General features: G+C 35.2%; 1 long non-coding RNA gene across 7 annotated transcripts in view; it reads right to left on the bottom strand.

Moving 5' to 3' along the window:
• LOC105486079 (uncharacterized) overlaps window positions 1-20,563 on the bottom strand; it is a 66,097-nt gene that overhangs the window by 28,608 nt on the left and 16,926 nt on the right. For 5 of the 7 annotated variants that reach the window (XR_003019016.2, XR_011620967.1, XR_011620965.1 and 2 more), the window contains exons 3-4: window positions 10,399-10,523; window positions 931-1,006 (exon numbers count right to left, since the gene is read on the bottom strand). This is a non-coding gene — a long non-coding RNA (uncharacterized lncRNA). Of the gene's footprint in view, window positions 1-930; window positions 1,007-1,708; window positions 1,741-10,398; window positions 10,524-20,563 lie in introns of all 7 variants that reach the window. The other 2 variants (XR_011620968.1, XR_011620969.1) reach the window with 2 other exon arrangements.

Genomic DNA, 20,563 nt, shown 5'->3' with positions numbered 1-20,563 from the left:
ACACAAAGAAATGAAAACATGGGATAAACTTTCAAAGAAGTGTCAGAAATAAGAAGAAATAAAGGGAATAGTGACCATGACCTTGCCTTAGTTTGAGCTATTAGGATTAATTTTAAGTGAGTGTGCAGTTAGATTGGACAATCAGGAAGGTTTTGCCCAACTCAGTGAAACTAATTTACCTTTTTACGAGGCAGCAATAAATTGTTTTCTTTTTACAATGCTTTCCACCGAAAGTGATTTTTAAAAATATGAATAGTTTACAGTTTTATTTTTGCTCTAAATACGAATGCAGTATAGTACATATGATTCGTTATGATAACCACAATAACCTGAAAATTTGATACCTCGATTTATTTCATGTCTCTTTTCTTCTCAGTTTACATTTCTTTTGAATGCAGCTCTAGTTTGATAAATAACTGTGTTGTTTAACACTACTTTTAGTACTTTATCTCATTGCCTAATTTATCATTTCTGTCTTTCATTGCAAAACTTGAAAAGTTGTTCCTGATATCACATAACAAAGGCTCATAACCAAGAAATGGAACACACACACACACACACATATGTATGTAAACTGCATATTATATAGCCAAATATTTAACGTAACTAAGAAACTAGTTACCTTAAAGATTATGTCCATGTATGAGGAATTTGGATCACATCCATGAGAATACATTGGAGGTATGCTTTTTCCTTATGTATTACTTATATATTAAGGAAACTAGCTATGTTGGTTTGTCCTTGATTGAATCCTGACAGCTTGCAAGCTATGTGTATTCTACCATCACAGATATTGTTCTAAAACACAAAGGAACCATGTGCTTTGTTTATGTCCCAAATCTCAAGGGATAGAAATCCAAACTTTGCAGTGTATCCACAAAAGAGGGAATATCTGCTGTTTTCATGATACCGACATCAATTTTCACTTGCCTGGTAATAACGCCTTGATTTTTCTGCTGTTATTTGCCCATTCTGCAATGTAGCCTGTCTTGTTGGGACTCAAGTCCTATGAGATAGAAAACCAAATTTTGTGGGGTAATTACAAAGGAGGGAATCTGTACTCTTCATTGAGCCAACATTAATCCTCACTTCCCTGGTAATCGTGCCTTGATTTTCCTTTCGTGATTATTCCTTCTACAAAGCTTGTAGCTTCCTTGGGGTAGGGAACTAGCTTGGCCGTGTCACTAATACTAGTCAAATCATGCTTTACCTTCTGGGAATTTAAATTTTGAGGAAAATAACAGAAGAATAGAAAACTATTGGAGCTGTTGAATCCACACTCCTACCCTCTATCTCTGGTGAAATCTTTTCACCTTTTGTAATTTGTATTTTTTTTTTAACTGACAGATGGATGTGCTACTATAGGTTAATTCGGAGGGCTCTATTCACTGAGATTCTCCCTCATCCAACTCCCCTTAAGACCCTTTTTGAAATATTTTATTCTATTTTAGACACAGAGGTACATGTGCATGTTTGTTACATGGGTATGTCACATAATGTTGGGGATTGGGGCTTCCAGTGTACTCATTACCCAAATAATGAACATTATACCTGACAGATAATTTTCTCACAGCCCTTCCACCTTTCCTGCTTTTGCAGTTTCCAGTGTCTACTATTTTCATCTTTATGTCTACATGTACCTATTGTTTAGTTCCCACTTATAAGTGAGAAGATGTGGTATATGATTTTCTGTTTCTGAGTTAGTTACTTGAATAATGGCCTCCAGCTCCATCCATGTTGCTGCAAAAGACAAGTTTTCTTTTTTTTTTAATGGCTTCATGGTATTCCATGGTGTATATATACCCCATTTTCTTTATCCAGTCAATTGTTAATGGACAATTAGGTTGGTTTCATGATTTTGCTATTCTAAATAGTGCTGTGATAAACATACAAATGTAGATGTCTTTTTGATATAGCAATAACTTTTACTTTGTGTAGATGCCCAGTAGTGGGATTGCTGGGTAAAATGGTAGTTCTCTTTTGAGTTCTTTGAGAAATCTCCATGATGTTTAGTAATTTATATTCCCATAAATGATGTCTAAATGTTCTCTTTTCCCCATATCAACCCCAACACCTGTCATTAAAATGACCATACTTCCCAAAGCAATATACATATTCAGTGTAATATCTATCAAACTGTTCATGTAATTTTTCATAAAAGTAGAAAAAAAATCTTAAAAATGCATATAAAACTTAAAAAAAAAAAAAGAGCCTGAACAGCCAAAGGCATTTTAAACAAAAGGTAAAAAATTGGAAGACATCACATTGCTGGACTTCAAATTTTACTACAAGCCTGTAGTAACTAAAGCAGCATGGTACAGGTATAAAAATAGACACACTGATCAGTAGAATAGAATGGGGAACCCAGAAATAAGGCCACATACCTATAACCAACTGATCTTTGGCACAGCAGAAATGAACAATGGGAAAAGGACACCCTAGTCAATAAATGATGCTGGGAAACTTGTCTAGCCATATGCAGAAGAATAAAACTGGACCTCTACCTCTCACTATATATAAAATTTAGCGCAAGATGGAATAAAAACTTAAACTGAAGAGCCAAAACTATAAAAATCCTAGAAGAAAATGTGGGATAAACTCTTCGGCACATTGGACTAGGCAAAAATTTACAATAAAGACTCCAAAAGCAAATGCAACAAAAATAAAAATAGACCGATGGGAATTAATTAAACTAAAAGGCTTCTCTACAGCAAAATAAATAATCTACAGGATATGTAGGCAACATGCAGAATGGGAGGAAGTTTTTGCAAATAATGCCTCCAACAAAGGACTAATCCGGAATCTACAAGGAACTCAAACAATTCAACAAGGAAAAAAAATCCCATTAAAAAGTGGGCAAAGGACACAAACAGACATTTCTCAAAGACAACATACAAGTGGCCAACAAACACATGAAAAAAATGTTTAACATGGCTAATCATCAGAGAAATGTAAATTAAAGCCACAATGAGATATCATCTTATACCAGTCAGAATGGCTATTACTGAAAAGTCAAAAAACCTCGTTTGTAATTTTTTTTTATCTCCAGTTAAATCCTTTCACCTTTTCAAAATTCTTTCTGCGTATTAGGTCCTCAGGTTTTACTTTGATTCTAAGAGATAGAGGGAATGATTCCAATTAGTTTTGTTGTTGTTTTTCTTTCAGTAAGAGTCAGTTGCTGTTGATGGTAATCAAAGTCCCCTTATTAATCCAAGTTTCACGATAGAAATTCTGCTTATGTCTCATGCCCTATTCCTGACCACTTACAGTAAACTCTGGAGGTTCTTACTCATCCTAGCATTTTCATTGGCTAATTGTTTTGCTTGAGATGTCTTTCCTGGCTTCCTTTCTCTTTATGTGCCTGACTACTACTTATTTTTTTCTCTCAAGGTTGTTTCCCTTGGAACTCCTTACCTTTACCTCATCCTCATGTTAGAATAGATAACTCTTCCCAGCCAGGCATGGTGGCTCACGCCTGCAATCCTAGCACTTTGGGAGGCTGAGGTGGGTGGATCACAATGTCAGGAGTTCAAGATCAGCCTGGCCAACATGGTGTGCAATCCCAACTCTACTAAAAATACAAAAATTGGCCAGGAATGGTGGTGAGCACCTGTAATCCCACCTACTAAGGAGGCTGAGGCAGGAGAATCACTTGAACCCGGGAGGCAGAGATTGCAGTGAGCTGAGATTGCACCATTGCACTCCAGCCTGGGCAACAGAGCAAGACTCCATCTTAAAAAAAAAAGAAAAGAAAAGAAAAGAAGAATAGATGGATCTTCCCTATTCCAATTGCAAGCAATCTGTGTATGCCTTAATTATAGAAATGATACAACAAATAATTGCTTACTTCCTTATTAGTCTATTCCGACTAGAAATAGCTGTTTCATGGAAAGTTCTGTGCCTAAATCTTTGTGCCTTCAGGGCCTACCATATAATCTGCTTATGGCAAATATAATAAAATGTGTGATGAATAATTCATGCATAGGTGAGTTCTTGCTAATTTTAAAAAACACAGGCCAGGTGCGGTGGCTCATGCCTGCAATCCCAGGACTTTGGGAGGCTGAGGTTGGTGGATCACCTGAGCTCAGGTGTTGGAGAACAGCCAGGACAGCATGGCAAAACACTGTCTCTACCAAAAACACAAAAAGTGTCCATCCATGATGGAGCCCGTTTGTAGTCCCAGCTACTCAGGAGACTGAGGCAGGAGAATTGCTAGAGCCCTGGTGGCAGAGGTTGCAGTGAGCCAGTATTGCACCATTGCACCCCAGCCTCAGTGACACAGCGAGACCCTCTCTCCAAAAAATTAAGAAAAAAAAAAACACAGGAAATTTTGAATATTATAATTACTATATATTAGAAAGCTGTGATATGCCTTTCCTCTAATTTTGGTGTTGTCCTTCATATGCCAACAAAAGTTTAACACTGAATTGCCACAATAAATGAAGGCACATTGTGGCTGAGAGCCCATATTTGACAACAGTATGTAAAGTCTGGATATCTGTCATAGTTGGAGGGATCATATCATGTATTGTCCAAACTGCAACAGTTTGAAGGAGAGAGAAGGTCTTACTGTGCCAAGGTAATTGAAATAAACTGGGCTTGTTCTGGCTGAACTAGGTCATACCATCATCTTAGTTATGATTAACTGACTAGACAGTGAGAAACCAAGGAAGGACACTGCTTCTGTTATCTTTTTTTAATGGTTACAGTATGACTAGAGCAGATCCGACTATGAAATAGATATTTACAAGGTAATTTCTTTAAATGTAATTTTTGTTTTATTTTTAAGTTCAATATATATCTGGAATATTTAAAAGACAGAAATCAAGCCCTTTCCTTTCCCCCTCTATCATTTCTTTAGGGCCAGCCTCCTGATGAAAGTTATATTAACAGTGTTTCTTAAGGAGTCTTTTGTTTGTCTCAAATGCATTAAGAATAGTAATTTGTAGTATTTCTATGTTTAGCTCACTTTCCTTCTATAGGTACACAAAAAACTGTTGGATTTTGGACAGGCATCTTTTCATTTCAGTTGGCTTGCAGCCTCATTTCTAGTGGGCTGAGTAAATATCTGTCTTGAAATTCTGCATTGTTCAATCCTTTGTTAATGTGCAGCTAAGAGCTTCTTGAGAGCACAAAGCCATGAACTCATACAACCAGGTGCTTAGGTAAAAATGCTTTAAACATCCCTTGCCCTCCTGTCTCTGCAATCTTTTTCAACTTTCTACATTCCTCTCTCAGTTTTGAATGAAGTCTGTGAAAAAAATAGACATTTGACATTGACTTTACCCTCTGTCCAAATTCAGTGTTTGAAGAAACATGTCTGAGAGTATTCTGATGAACTTTCCCTTGACATTTAAAATCTGCTAGAAACTACACTATTCCCAAAAGGAGCTCTGCCATTAGGGTTGAAATCTAATTTAACTGTCACAAAATGTAGAATAAATTTGGAGATTAAAAAAAATAGAGATTTTTTTACTCTCTGGTTAGCAATAATATTGTTTCCAAATAGCAATCCTCTCTTCTCAGGGATATGCAATAGGGCCCTGGAGGAGATCCGTGTCATCCTCGAAGGCAATAAATGTAACTAGTCCAATCTTATTGGAAGGTAACTCAGATTGCTATGAGGTTGGCTTACAGAACAGGTTTATGTGTCTTTAGAGGGTCAATGAAGGAGAAAAACAAGAGTATGAACCCTAGTAAAAGTCAGGTCTCCATTCTTCCACTGATAGTAGAGAGGCAGTAAACCTTCATGTATGTCCCTGGTAAAGGGGAAACTTGATTTTCATCATCATCTATGTGGCATGTGACCCCTAGATACTAGAAGCAAAAAAGACAGAACAATCAGGGGTCAGAGTCAATAACAGTGGGAAGAAAATATTGGTGGCTTTGCTTAGGAAGGCCTGAGAGTATATCTATAGTCTGAAGACTTGGCACATGTCATGCAGGCTTGGGAAACCTGAGAGACAAGAAATCAAGGTAATTAACCGCCAACATTTCACATATAAGTAATTCTTTGAGTCAAGTAATAACGCTGCCATGCCTTTTCTCAATGAGTAAGTTTCAAATAATAAGACTTCCCAATAATTCTGTGACTATATCCTTTTTTTAAATACAGATGTCATATATTCATCTTGTTAATTAACTTTTTGTAATTTCTTGCCATGATGCCAGGTTAAGAAACAATATGTGAAATATATTTGGAAGTTATATATGCTATTACGTTTGCTTTGTCTAATAAAATGTTTTCCATATAGTGGAAATTTTCTAAGTATTTTAAATTTCTGCGAAATTCTAATTTATTAAAATTTTCAGCATGTTTCCTCCGGTCAGAATAGAAGGCATTAGGAAGAAAGAACTATTTGTTTTAACCACCTGTCTCTTCTACAATGAATAATTAATATACATGTGAATATATCAGAAGCTCTCTGTGTTGATAAACTGAACATAATTGAATGGAGTGGAATTAGAAGTTAGAACAATAGCTCAGCTTAACAATGTTTATCCATATATTTAAACTGTGTGCAATCTTCTAGGCTCTTTGATAAGTGCTAGAGAGTCAAATGTAAGAATTTCTACTCCCAGAAAGCTATTTTTTCACTATCTAGCAGGTAAGGTAGACGTAAGAAAAAACAAATACTACTACTTTACCAAATACAATAAAAAACCCTCTATGTAAGAAATAAAGGTTGTATATAGGAAATTTGTGTTAGGGAAAGATGAGGTTAGAAAAAGTTTCATAGCGTAAGTACACATTATGAATAAAGAATACTAATTACACAGTTAAAAACAGGCTGAGGGTATTTTGGATGGAAGAAAAAAAATATGAAGAAACAAATAAGCAAAATAGCAATGTGTGTTCCTGGAAGTACAAATAAAGCATTGCTTTAATTATAATGGGCCTAGAATTTATCCTCAAGAGGGAAAAAGCACCAGATTCTGGAGGGTCTTTTATGCTATGATAAGGTACTTACTTGCCTTGGGGCCTTTTACAGTGAAAAGTTATCAGACTGTGGACCCCTTGAAGGCAGGCAGGCTCTCTTTATTTTTATTTATTTTTTTAAGTCTCTTGAGCCCAGTTCAGGTTGTGGCACATAGATGAGCTACAGATCTTTTTTTACTTTTGTTATTTGTTTTTAGTGGCTGAAGAAATGGATCACTAGAACAAATGTTTTTATTGGAGTGATACCATTAGGTGTATATCTGAAATCATTCCATTTGATAGTAAAATATAAGATCTTGTAGGAAGTTTAAACCGGAAACAGGCAAAACAAATAACAAACTAATAAAATATTCTTTGGGAGATATAAGATTGCCAATTAAGGCAGTGCCAGTGAGGTGGACAAAGGAAGATGGGTTTGTGACATATGAGAAAAATAAAGACATCCTATTTGGTACTTTGTCAGAAATGGTGTCATAGAGAGAAAGAGAAATAGAGAAAAACTCAAATTTTCTGACCTAAGTAACTGAATTGTTCGAAAAGTCGACACCTAATGTAGGAACTGCAAAGAATAAAAGGGGCTATGCAGAAAGAAAAGTTCGACTTAAATCATGGTTTAAATTGAGTAGTACTTATTCTATATCTGGACTCAAAATCATGTTTATTTGGTCAGTCTGAATGGAAATCAGAAATTGGAATTTATCCTTTTAGCTCCTGAAAACCCGCACTTCTGTTCAAATGTACCAATATGCAAGGGGTAACATGGCTACTTTGAACCTCAATTATAATTTATAACTTAACTTAGTAGCTTCATGAATATGGGACTGAATAGCTATCTAAAGAGATCAGCTGGGTTTTCTGAAAATTGTCAGAGACTTCACTGGGTCAAGGAATGTGGAATCTTAACTTTTATGAATAAAATTAATTAAACGACCTCTCCACAAATGTGCTAGAAATAATTAGGCATCAACTAATTTCTTGCACTGATATCTGATTTGTTCATTTACTTTTCCATTTAATGCAGTTACTTTAGGAGTTCAACTTTATTGTGCTCCTTAGACAGTTTCTCCTTGTGTTATATCCATATGGTTTGAACTACTTTGTAATTTCAGCAAAGGTACAAACCTATAAACAACTTTAGAGTTCTTCTGTCAAGAGTGTGAAAGCATTGTGAAAATTCAAGGAGTGGATGAGGAAAGGACACAAAAGATTCAATGAAAGGATCAGAAGATAAAGTCTAGGAAAAAAAGTGTTAAGTACTTTGAATAGACAGGAATAACTTCAAGTAACTTAGAAATGCATTGCTGGGGAATCAGAAGTGTTATTTCAGACAATATCAAAAAGAGAGCCTGCCACAAAAGCTCTGGCAGTTATTTTCTTTACTTGTATAAGGATTTGCTTGGATTCTGTTTTATACCAACATTATAATACCACATTAGAAACATTAGTCATACTTTATGGAGGCATTTATGGATAAAATATAGAGATATTATTCTAATTTATGTAGACATTTATAGCTAAAAACAAAAAAATGCTCAGTTACTAAAGAAGCCCAGCACAGAGCTGCATAACTTAAATTTGCATTATAATTTTCAATAAACATGAATTTTTGCATAGGAATAGACTTTGAATCAGTAGCAATTATATTTTATTTTTGCATATTTGTCTGAGAAATAGCATAATAAACTTAGATCTTAAAATTTCTATGAATAACAACTCAAACTTGTATGTTATAGAGGAATAGTAATAATCATATCAATGACAACAAAAAAAGAATTTGAGATCTAGCAATAAACTTACTACAATGAGCTTGCTGCATTTAAGAGAAATACTTTTGAGATTCAGGGAGTCCCATTGTATTTGAAAATAAAAAATGACATCATTGTCCTTCTTACCATCTGCAGATTTGTGTATAGGGTTGTTAATAGAATGTATGGTCATATATCTAGTTATACAGGAAATAAAACTTCTCTTAGATTTGTTATTGTTATTGATATATTTTTTTCTCTAATCATTTTCCTACAGCAATAGGAATTTTGTCTATTTTTTGTTGGCATTTCAGGAACATTTGTGTATCAGGTGGACATTAAGGATATTTTTCCTTTAAAAATGCTCATATAGGCCGGGCGCAATGGCTCACGCCTGTAATTCCAGCACTTTGGGAGGCCGAGGCGGGTGGATCACCTGAGGTCGGGAGTTCGAGACCAGCCTGATCAACATGGAGAAACCCCGTCTCTACTAAAAAATACCAAATTAGCTGGGTGTGGTGGCATGTACCTACAATCCCAGCTACTAGGGAGGCTGAGGCAGGAGAATCACCTGAACCTGGGAGGTGGAGGTTGTGGTGAGCTGAGATTGTGCCATTGTATTCCAGCCTGGGCAACAAGAGTGAAACTCCATCTCAAAAAAAAAAAAAAAAAAAAAGCTAATATGCACAATATTTTGCTTAAGATTTAAGAGTGGTCGTAGAATCTCCTCAAGTGTAATTGTACAGTCAAAGTCAAGAATTTTTGAGTAACAATTCTTTCTTTGTGTATTAGAACCTCTTTCATTAGCTTGTTCCTCTCTTTTCAGTTTTCAGACATGTCATCTAGAATAGTCCTGTTAGGGGTGTGCTCACTGAAGTGGATTTGGGATGTTATATGTTTGTTCATGATGTTTTAGCTCATAACATAACATTTTGTAGAATCCTCTGAGATCAGTTTTAAAGATGATAAAAGTTAAAACGTCTTCCACCATTCTTCTTAGAAAGCCCTCCAGGCCAAATAAAATTTAAGAAAACAAAACCAAGATAAATCACTGTAACAAATATGTTCTGGAAAATTCTTTGGAACATCTTACCATCAAGAGCTTTAATATCCAAAACAGACCATTGATTTGTCCATTCGGCCCAATAGAGAAGTAATAGATAAAGTCCCGAAGACCAGAAGTAGCCTGGCACAATCAGGGAACAGAAAGAATAACTAGCATGGCTTAAACATAAGAGACAAATCCAGTAGTGTTTTGAGAACATATTACAAAAATAGGCGGAGCCAGATCATGTGGGGCTTTATAAATCAGCATAAGAAGTCTGCAATCTGAGAAGACACTGGAAGGTTTTAAGCCAAGAGATACAGTGGAATAGAAAACTAAACATTTTGAAAATATCACTCTGGCTTCTGATGGTGAAGGATAGCAGAAAGGCAAATAATGAAGAAGAGAGACAAGTTAAGAGCCTGGTCTTATTTTGGTTAAGGGAGATATGATGACAGCATACTCCAAGCTGTGATGAGGTTATTAGAAATGAAGAGGATGGATATAATTGAAATTTGATCACTGGTACAGTTTAAACAAATATCACCAATGAATTAAAAATTGGGACCAAGGGAAAAATCCTTTGTTGATGACTTAAGCAGTTGCCTATATCCATGTCATTTTAAAGATAGGAATAGCTTGCATAATAGTAGACGGAATTTACATACCTATGACACATTCAAGTTGAGATGTCTAGTAGGCGGTTGAAAATATCCGTATCATTTCTTCAGAGACCAGGAATAAAGCCATTGATCAGGAACAATTATATTGTTGATATTAAAAGTCACAAAACCTTTTATAGAAGATGTAAATATTAAAAATATAACACATGCCTTTTTTACAATTTTCCTTCTCATTTCATATTGTACTAATTTTCTATACTAATAAATACAGATATACAACATATTTTTAAATGACTGCTTAATACATAGCCATGTAAATGTGCAAAATGGACCATTGCTAATCACTTCTTTTAAAGAAATACAGAGATAATACGTTTTTAAACTATTAAAAGCAAAAATATTAAAACTAAATAATTTTAATTTCTTTCAGACTGACAGATAAAGTTGTGTGTATTTATCATGTACAACATGATGTTGTGAAGTATCCTTGTTGAATAGTTATCATTTTTGTGGTGAGAACACTTATTCATACACTTCTAAGCGTTTTTCAATATTATAATATATTGTCATTATCTATAGTTACCATGCTGTACAATAGATCTCTTGAACTTATTCTTCCTATCTAGCTATAGTTTTGTGTCATTTGACCAACAACTCCTTATCCTCATCCCTTGAAGTACCTTAGCCTCTTGTAACCACCATTTTACTCTCTACTTCTATGAGATAAATTTTTTTAGATTCCACATATGAGTGACATCATGTGTTATATGTCTTTCTGTGCCTGTCTTGTTTCACTTAACATAATGCCTTCCAGGTTCATCCATGTTGTCAAAAATGAAAGGATTTTCTTTAGTATAGCTGAATGGTATTCTGTTGTGTATGGAATATGGATAGAATATTTTCTTTATCCATTCATTTGTTTAAGGACCCTTAGTTTGATTCCATATACTGTCTGTTGTGAATAGTGCTGCAACAAACACTGGAATACAGATATCTCTTTGAGATATTGGTTTTATTTGCTTTAGATACCCAATAGTGGGATTGCTGGATCATATGGTTTCAGTTATATTTTTAGTTTTCTTAAGGAAACTTCATACTGTTTCCATAACGGGTGCACCGATTTACATTTCCATCAACAGTGTTCAAGGGTTCTCTTTTCTCTATATCCTCACCAACATTTGTTCTAATTTGTCTTTTTGATAATAGCCATTCTAACAAGAGTGAAGTAATATCTCATTGTGGTTTTGATGTGGATTTTGCTGATAATTAGTGATGCTGAACATTTTCCCACACACTTTTTGATCACTTGAATGTCTTATTTTTATAAATATATATTCAGGTCTTTTGTGCATTTTTAAAATGGGTTATTTGTTTTTTTGATATTGAGTTGTTTGATTTCCTTATATATCTATTTTGGACTTAACCTCTTATCAGATATACAATTTGCAAATATTTTCTTTATTTTTGTAAACTTCCTTCACTCTGTTGATTGTTTACTTTACATTGGAAAAGTTTCTTAGTTTGATGAAATTCCATTTGTCTATTTTTGCTTTTGTTGCCTATGCCTTTGAGGTCGTATAAAACAAACAAACAAACAAAAATATTGCCCAGATTTATGTCATGGAGGTTTTCTCCTGTTTTCTTCTAGTAATGTCATAGTTTCTGGTCTTACATTTAAGTTTTTAATCTATTTTGAGTTGATTTTTGTATATGACTGATATAAAGATCTAATGTCATTATTCTGCATGTTGATATCCAGTTGTCCCAATACCATTTATTGGTGAGATTATGGTGTGTCCTTTCCCCATTGTGTGTTCTTGGCATCTCTGTCAATAATCAATTGACTATATATGTGTGGATTTATTCCTGGGTTCTTCTCTTCCATTGCTCATTGCTCAATATATTTTGTTTTGTTTTGTTTTGTTTTGTTTTGTTTTGTTTTCCTGAGGTGGTTTCTCACTCTATTGCCCAGGCTGGAGTGCAATGGTGTGATCTTGGCTCACTGCAACCTCTGCCTCCCAGGCTGAAGTGATTCTCCTGCCTCAGCTTCCCAAGAAGCTGGGATTACAGGCATGTGCCATCATGCCCAACTAATTTTTGTATTTTTGGTAGAGATGGAGTTTCACCATGTTGGTCAGGCTGATCTTGAACTCCTGACCTCAGGTGATCCACCCACCTTGGCCTCCCAAAGTGCTGGGATTACCTGCGCGAGCCACTGCTCTGGGCCAATATGTCTATTTTTTTAAATGTCAGTACTGTGCTGTTTTGTTTACCATAGCTTTGTAGTATATTTTGAAGTCAGGTAGTGTAATGTTTCTAATTTTGTTCTTTTTGCTCAAGATTCTTTTGGTTATTCAGGTTGCTTGTGTTTCCATATGAATGTTAGATTTTTTTTTTTTCCTTTTTGTAAAGAATGTCATTGGTATTTTGATAGGGATTACATTGCTTTCAGTAATATGGGCATTTTAACAACATTAATTCTTCCAATCCATGAACACAGAATATCTTTCCAGTTATTTGTGTCTTCTTCAATTCCCTTCATCAATGTTTCATAGTTTTCAGTTTAGAGATCATTTACCTCCTAGCTAAATTTATTCCTAAATATTTAACTTTTTATATATAACTGGAATTATTTTACTGACTTTTCTTTCAGATATTTTTCTGTTAGTATATAGAAATGTTACTGACTTTTTTGTATGTTGATTTTGTATCCTACGAGTTTACTGAATTTTTAAAATTAGTTCTAACATTTTTTGGTGGAGTCTTTCGGGTTTTCTACATAAAAGATCATGTTGTTGGCTGGGTGTGGTGGCTCACGCCTGTAATCCCAGCACTTTGGGAAGCCAAGGCAGACATATCATGAGGTCAGGATATCGAGACCATCCTGGCTAACACAGTGAAACACCAACTCTTAGTCTCTACTAAAAATACCAAACAAACAAACAAATAAACAACAACAACAACAAAAAAACAAAAAAACCTAGGCGAGCATGGTGGTGGGGTGCCTATAGTCCCAGCTACTCAGGAGGCTGAGAGGCAGGAGAATGGCATGAACCTGGAGGCAGAGCTTGCAGTGAACTGAGTTCATGCCACTGCACTCCAGCCTGGGCGACAGAGCAAGACTCCATCTCAAAAAAAAAAAAAAAAAAAAAAAAAAAAAAAAAAAAAAAAGAAAGATCATGTTGTCTGCATACCAGGACAATCTGACTTCTTACTTTCTAATTTGGATGTCTTTTATTTTTTTCTCCCATCTACTTGCTCTGGCTAGGACTTCCAGTACTATATAAAATAGATTTAAAGCCACATTTTATTCAGAGCCTGGTTAATTTTTAGGTTGTTTTTGTATGTCATATATTACTTTTTCCAAATTAAAGCCAACAAACAAACAAAGATCAATGATAATTTAGGATAGAATATTTTCATCTTCTAAATTTTCTAATCCTCTTAGTTTCACCCAGCTCTGTGTAGCCTGAAGAAAATGGTGTCAAGGATCTAAAGTCTCACATTCTCTCTTCTAGATGACAAAATAATCCAAATCTAAAATAGAACATTCATTTTAAAAAGTAGTTTTGGAACATTTGGGCAAGTCTTGTGTCCTTTGTAGTCTAGATGACGCCTGCTACTCTTGGTTGATTTTGAGATAACAAATAAATAGAGCTGTCCCGAAATGTTTTTATAAGATTTTTTATTGCACTGATTTATTTACTGTTTTAATGTGATCTATAGCCTGTTTAGTTTCAAAATATAGGATTAGCAATGTCATAGATATAATAATGGAAGAAAACTAAAATGTATTACACCATAAATATTGTAAATATACTATTTGAGAAAATATGCTTTTTGCTAAGATTCGTATAATATAAGCAATTCCTGAAGAGTTTTATGTATCTCTCAGTCTCATTCCTTCTCCATTTTCTTACATTAAAAACACTTCTTAAGTGTTAAATATATAAAAGTGCAAATATTAAGAGATAGCCTTTAAGTAACATAAATTTGCCACTTTAGAATTTTTAAACGACTGTTTCCTATTAACTTGAGATCTGCCACCCAACCTCCTTGTAACTTGCCCTCTCTCCCCTCCTCATTGTTTTCTCCTCTCCCCCCTTCATTTCTTTGTATTCTTTGTGTATTTCCCTAAAAACTATGATTCACATAGCAGATTCAGATAGAGGAAGAGTGGACATAAAATATGTCATTTATGTAGGGAAGTTTTGCTGTGGTAAAATTTATTATAAAAATGCCATCCAAAACTTTAATCCTTGTTCTGCAAACACTCTGATAAAAGCAGTGTCATCAACTTTTCTAGTGGTTCCCTGAGTTGGACAATTGTATTGCCAGCTTGGTCACATGTTCTAGAATCTCCTTTCCTTTATGGTTTTGGGTTAGCATTGGACAAAAGTGCATATTACCCAAATTTAGGAGGCAAAAGTAATGTAACAGCCATAAGTCTCTAATGGTTTTTAGATAGGTACAGTAAAAGACACAGAAGTGTCCAGCTGGTTGATGGTGTCCTGGCTATTCTCTGTTTTCCTCCAGGTGTTCTTTCTGACTGTCAGCTTCAGTGACCGCAGCCACCTCTGTCTCACATGGCTGTGGCTCTACAGGACTAAGAGGCACACAGAGGCAACAACTTTCCCTTTTGCTGCTGAACTGCCCAGATTTTCTTTCAAGATTCTACTTACCCACTTATGCATGGCCTTCAGAAGGTTGATTTTAACTTTTCTCTGATTGTCTAACACCCCCTCCAGACCCATTTCCTCTCATAATAGCATAAGATCTCACTTCTATTATAAAACTGATTTTATAGTAATTATAATGGTCTACTTCTCTGAATGATACATTTACAGAAGTGAATTTTTCCTTCTTTTAAGTTATTAAAGTGTTAGCTGGGGCATGTAGCTCCTTACTGGAGACATGTTTTATAGTGTCACTTGCAAATAGGTACTGCAATTGTTTTGTTGTTGTTGTTTGTTTGTTTTTCTATGAGCAATAATGTATGCAATTTCCTTCTTATTTACTTAAAAGAAAATTGACTTGAGCTCCACATTCTCTTCCTTCTGTCCAATGGGATGGACTATCATATATGATAACCCAATTTAACTATGTAAATGAGGATTGTTCTTAATGGGTAGTAAAAAAAGAAAGAATGTACTCAGATTATTGAATGGTCTTTGGAGTCAAGCTATCCTGTCAGCCTGAATCTCTCACTTCTAGCATGTTATGTGAACACATATAAAACTTTTTGTCATATTTAAATTATTGCAAATTCTCTTAGCTAAAGAAAGTTAGCAATACACTGAATATTGCAGGCAATGTTACCAAAATCTTGTGATTTTCATGGCTTTTCTGTGGAGCCCCTCAATATACTTCTGTTGCTACTTTCCGCCACACTCCTACTTACAGGCATGTACACACACACACACACACACACACACACACACTTAGAGATGAACCCATCCACACACCAAGTATAAAGTAAAGTAACAAGGTATAGATGGCAGATGGAGGCAGAGGTTATATTAGAACCAGGTAGGCATGAACCAGACGTTTTGCCTCAGGGCTTTGGTTGGTGGTGTTCAATGAAATAAGCTATTTCACCAAGATTTAAATTTCTCCAGGAATCCCCAATTGCATAGGATTTCCTTGATCATTCTGGAGAAGGCTAGCATCATAAAAGTATTTTTTAAATATTGTACTGTTAATAAGCATGCTTTGCATTCATAACCCAGTTTTTATAACCTTGGTTATCCAAATACTTATTGTTCAATTCTATTTGGTTTACAATTTAGAAGAACCACCTGCCTGCAGAAAAGAACAAATGTCAATTCGACTTTATGTTAAGGCCAACTTGCACAAGTCACAAACTTTCTGGAAGCAAATTTAGCAACAGAAAGTACACCCTAGAGCATGAAAGATCTGCCACATCTATCTTTAGTATGAACACCCAGTGTCTGTACTATCTATAGATACAGTAGTGGGATAAAAAATAACAAAGGATGCAATTTCAAAAAATAAAGAATGGGGTCATGTGGGAAATCAGGAATTACACTAACCAAATATTTGGCAATATGTAGTTTTACAGGTTGAAGTAATATGCAAAAATCGGTATTATTACTACTCATGTAAAATGGTTGAAGAGTCATAAAGTATGCCTGTTTATGGTAGGAAAGCCATGTGCAATATAGGATTGATGCTTGTAAAGAGACAAGAATAAGGTAAGACAATGAAGCAAGTCCACAAGCATGAGACAAAATATACTCCAGATTAAATACACTTGAAACACTAGAATGCACTAAGTGATTGAAATAATTAAAATGGAGCAATTGAGATGTAAAGATGAAGGTGAATGCTTTTAGTGAAAGCATCGCAGTATTCATTCTCTCAGTCAAAGATGCATTGCAGTCTCTGTCCTGAGAGAAAAGGAACTAGATGCTAAGCTTTCACCCAGGGCTGCCTAGCAACTAGCTCTTCTAGGGAGGGCAGTGCACAAGTTAATCTCTTCGGTAAGCATTTGTAGCTATTAATTTAATTAGCAAAGGCAGTGTAGCATGAATCATCCTGGTGCAATAGCAAAATATTAATGAAGATTTGAAATTCTAACTTCAAATAGGCACACTGAAGACTGTTCTCAAGTCATAGTGGGCTAGGGGAAATTTATTAAAGAAAAAAAAAGTAACACAGAAAACTTTCTTCCTTGCAATCTGGTTCTATGGGGTTTCTTGAAGAGACTACAACTTAAATTTGCTTTCTCAATTCTCATTGCACAGGAACTTACTGTTCAGCTTTGAATGTAGAGACTGAGAGAGGTTTTTCTAACACTAAAATTCTATGAATCGTGAATACCTGCTCAATATCCCAGGTTTAACTGTACTTTTCCTTAGAAAATCCATGAATTTGCCAACATAACTGTCTTTAAGGCAAATTGTACTGGATACCTTTCAAAGGCTATTAATGCTTCTCTTGTTACTGAGTTAGAAGGAAAACTGTTCAGTGATAACAAGAAATGTTGTATGGCTTTGACTCAGAGGCTGAGTGTTCTATCCCCACAAGGCTCCTGCTCAGAACTCTCCATTTCGATTTAATAAAAGACAGTTGTATTTTAGAAGTTTCTGGAAGTCAAGTTCCACCAAAGGCAGATCACCTAGCATTTTATGTACTTTTGAACAACTTTTTCCTCTGGCAAAATGCTTTAATGGGGTACTGGATCTTGACATTGAAAATAACACTGTGTGATAAAGCTTCAATGTTGTTACAAGCTTTGACGAAGATACACTGAAAAAAAATTGTAACCTCCCAAGTCCTTGTTTTGTTCCTCTTTCATTCTTTTCTAATAGAAGAATGGAATTCAACAATATTCTAGTTTCTGCAAACTAAAACAGTAATTTGCTCATTTTTTTTCCTGGCTCCTGCTGTGAAAATGATGGCTTTTCATTTTATAAGTGAATCTGAAGTTAGAAATTAGTTCTGTAGGATATTTGTGAACAGATTATCCACAAGGTCAAAGATGTCAAATGCCTGGAGAAAAATTGTAAGTCAAAATAAAAGGGAAAACAACCATTACAGTAGCAGAGATGGCTATTTAAAATCATAAAGTCAATGCGTAATCTATGAAATATAACTTTCCCATGGCAGGAGTGAAGTATGTGTCTGTGTTTTTGTATGTGTGTATGTGTATCTGTCATAATTCCTAACCCTTCAAGTATGTTTAATAGGATGTACACTTATACAAATCAAGTTATTTTACTAGAACTAACTCATTTGGCTTCAAATATTTACTTCACCACCATACCTAAGAAAAGATATAGAAACATAGAGGCAAACAATCCAATGTTTCTCAGACACTTGTTTGGCTAAAAGAGCAATCAAATTAACTCATTTTTTTTTTTTTGAAATTATGAAGCCAAAATAAAATTCTCACCTAGAGATGGTTGGGTCAGACTATTTAATATATTAGTTCTCAAAGTGTGTTATTGGACGAAAAGTACCAGTATCACCTGGGAAATAGCTGAAATGCAAATTATTCTCCATAGCTAAGGAATCAGAAATCCTGGGATTGGGACCGACCTAGTAATTTGTGCTTTAAGAAGCTCTCCAGGTGATTCTGATGCATGTTAAATTTGGAGAAACACTGCTTTTTATTTGCCTCATGATAAATACCATTCATCATGGCAATAACATTTTCTTTTCCCTCATTTCCTGGCGACTATCCTAAATATAATAACATTGTTATTTTATATAAATTTTATTTAAAATATATTTTAAAACATTGTTCTTATTTTATTTTTCTATTAGTAGGGATAAAAAATTCATAACATTTCCACATCTTCACAAGACACAGTAAAAAATGTAAGAAAAGACGACAGAGAAACCAACACTTAGACATAACCCACAAACAACATTTTGTTAAATAATTTTCTGTGTGTCTATAAATCTATATCTATAATCATGATCCATAGTGCTTTGGGTGAGGAAAGCTTTTATTTTGTTTCTTTTGCCAAAATATGAATTACATATTGTTTCAGTGAACTTTTGCTGGGTTACGTGTAAACTGAACAAATTTCAAACTCTCAATGGCATACAACATTGCAAATTGTCGTTGTCGTTTTTCCTCCTATTACAGCAGCAGTTCAGGGTCTTTGTTGCTGGCCTGAATTCCAAGAACATCCTTATATTAGGACCCAGGCTGAAGAATCTGTCCCTGTCTGTCAAAGGTAAGCATACAAGCTGATCCACAAAATCCATGTAAAGATTTGCTCAGAAGTGGTACATACCACATACAATCCCATTCCACTGACCATAGCAAGTCTCAAGAGTACAGCTGACAATAGAACCAGAATGAACCCTGACCTATGGAAAAGCGCAGCAAGCCAGAGGACAGGAGCCTAGAGCGTAAGATCCTTAGCAGGAAGGAAGCTGGTTCTTGGGAACAACACAGTTTGCCACAAGTATTCGTTCTCTTCTGTTCTATTCTGGCACATCGAATGTCATTATTGTCTTTGTACTTCCGCTATTATACAAACATCATTTAAGTTTCCTCACCACTCTATTTTCCTCCCCTGAGGACTTTCACTGAAGCTTCTTCCACAGACTGAAGTGCTTTCTCCTCTTCTCCACCATGAAATCACTGCTGTCTTCCTCCAGACCATCCCTATCCCCAGGTCGCTTCATCTCTTCCAGTCATATGTTTTAGAATTGACTTGCATATTGTGGCTATTACGATTAGTGAGTCATGATTAGAATTATGATTATGATGCATAGTGATTATTTATTTAATATTTTATTCCAAAAGTAGTTTTGAAGTTCCATAGAGAAAGGAAAGCGGTTGATTTTTCTCACCATTGTATCTCTAAACAACGTGTGGATAAAATAGTAGCTCCATAAATATTAACTAAAAGATGGAATTTTTCTTATTTTCATCTTTTGCAATATTTTTATTTATTAATTTTTTTGAGCACGACAACTGTCTTTCTCTGTCGCCCAGGCTGGAGTGCAGTGGCGTGATCTCGGCTCAGTGCAACCTCCTCCTCCCGGATTCAAGCGATTCCCTTACCTCAGCCTCCCGAGTAGCTGGGACTACAGGTGCACGCCACTGCGCCCGGCTAATTCCTTTGTATTTCAGTAGAGACGGGGTTTCAACACGTTGGCCAGGATGGTCTCCGTCTCCTGACCTCATCATTCGTCCGCCTCAGCCTCTTAAAGTGCTGGGATTACAGGCGTGAGTTACTGCGCCAGGTCTGCGATATTTTTATTTCTTCTCGTTTGTTATGATTGAAGAGATACATGTTTATTTTATTCATTACACTTATAACTATAAATAACACAATTGAATCCATCTTTATTAATTTATTAACTGCATATCAGAAGTAAAATGTTTTATTCCTTATATAAAAATCGAAAGAAACTGTCCCCTTACACATGTTCCTCCAATTATCTTTCCAGATGTTTGTGGTCTATTTTGTGATGTTTTTTCTTAATGCATTTTGTTATTTTTATTTCATGGTCTTTTATTGAAGAACTTTGAACTCTATATCCTGTATTACACATATGATTGCTAAATATTTTGGGGCTTAGATTTTTGTTTACAAAGACAGGATACCTGCTGTTTGTCTTTTATAGCACAAGTCCCCATTTGTGTCTTCTTTATTTTGGGTTATTTCTGGGTTAGTACTTAGTTGCAGTAATAAACAGAGCTTGTGGGAAGGGTATATAT

The sequence above is a fragment of the Macaca nemestrina genome, chromosome 3 (assembly GCF_043159975.1).
Source record: "Macaca nemestrina isolate mMacNem1 chromosome 3, mMacNem.hap1, whole genome shotgun sequence".
Taxonomy (NCBI): Eukaryota; Metazoa; Chordata; class Mammalia; order Primates; family Cercopithecidae; genus Macaca; species Macaca nemestrina.
The sequence above is the reverse complement of the archived record's forward strand: the minus strand, read 5'-3'. Positions and strand labels throughout refer to the sequence as shown.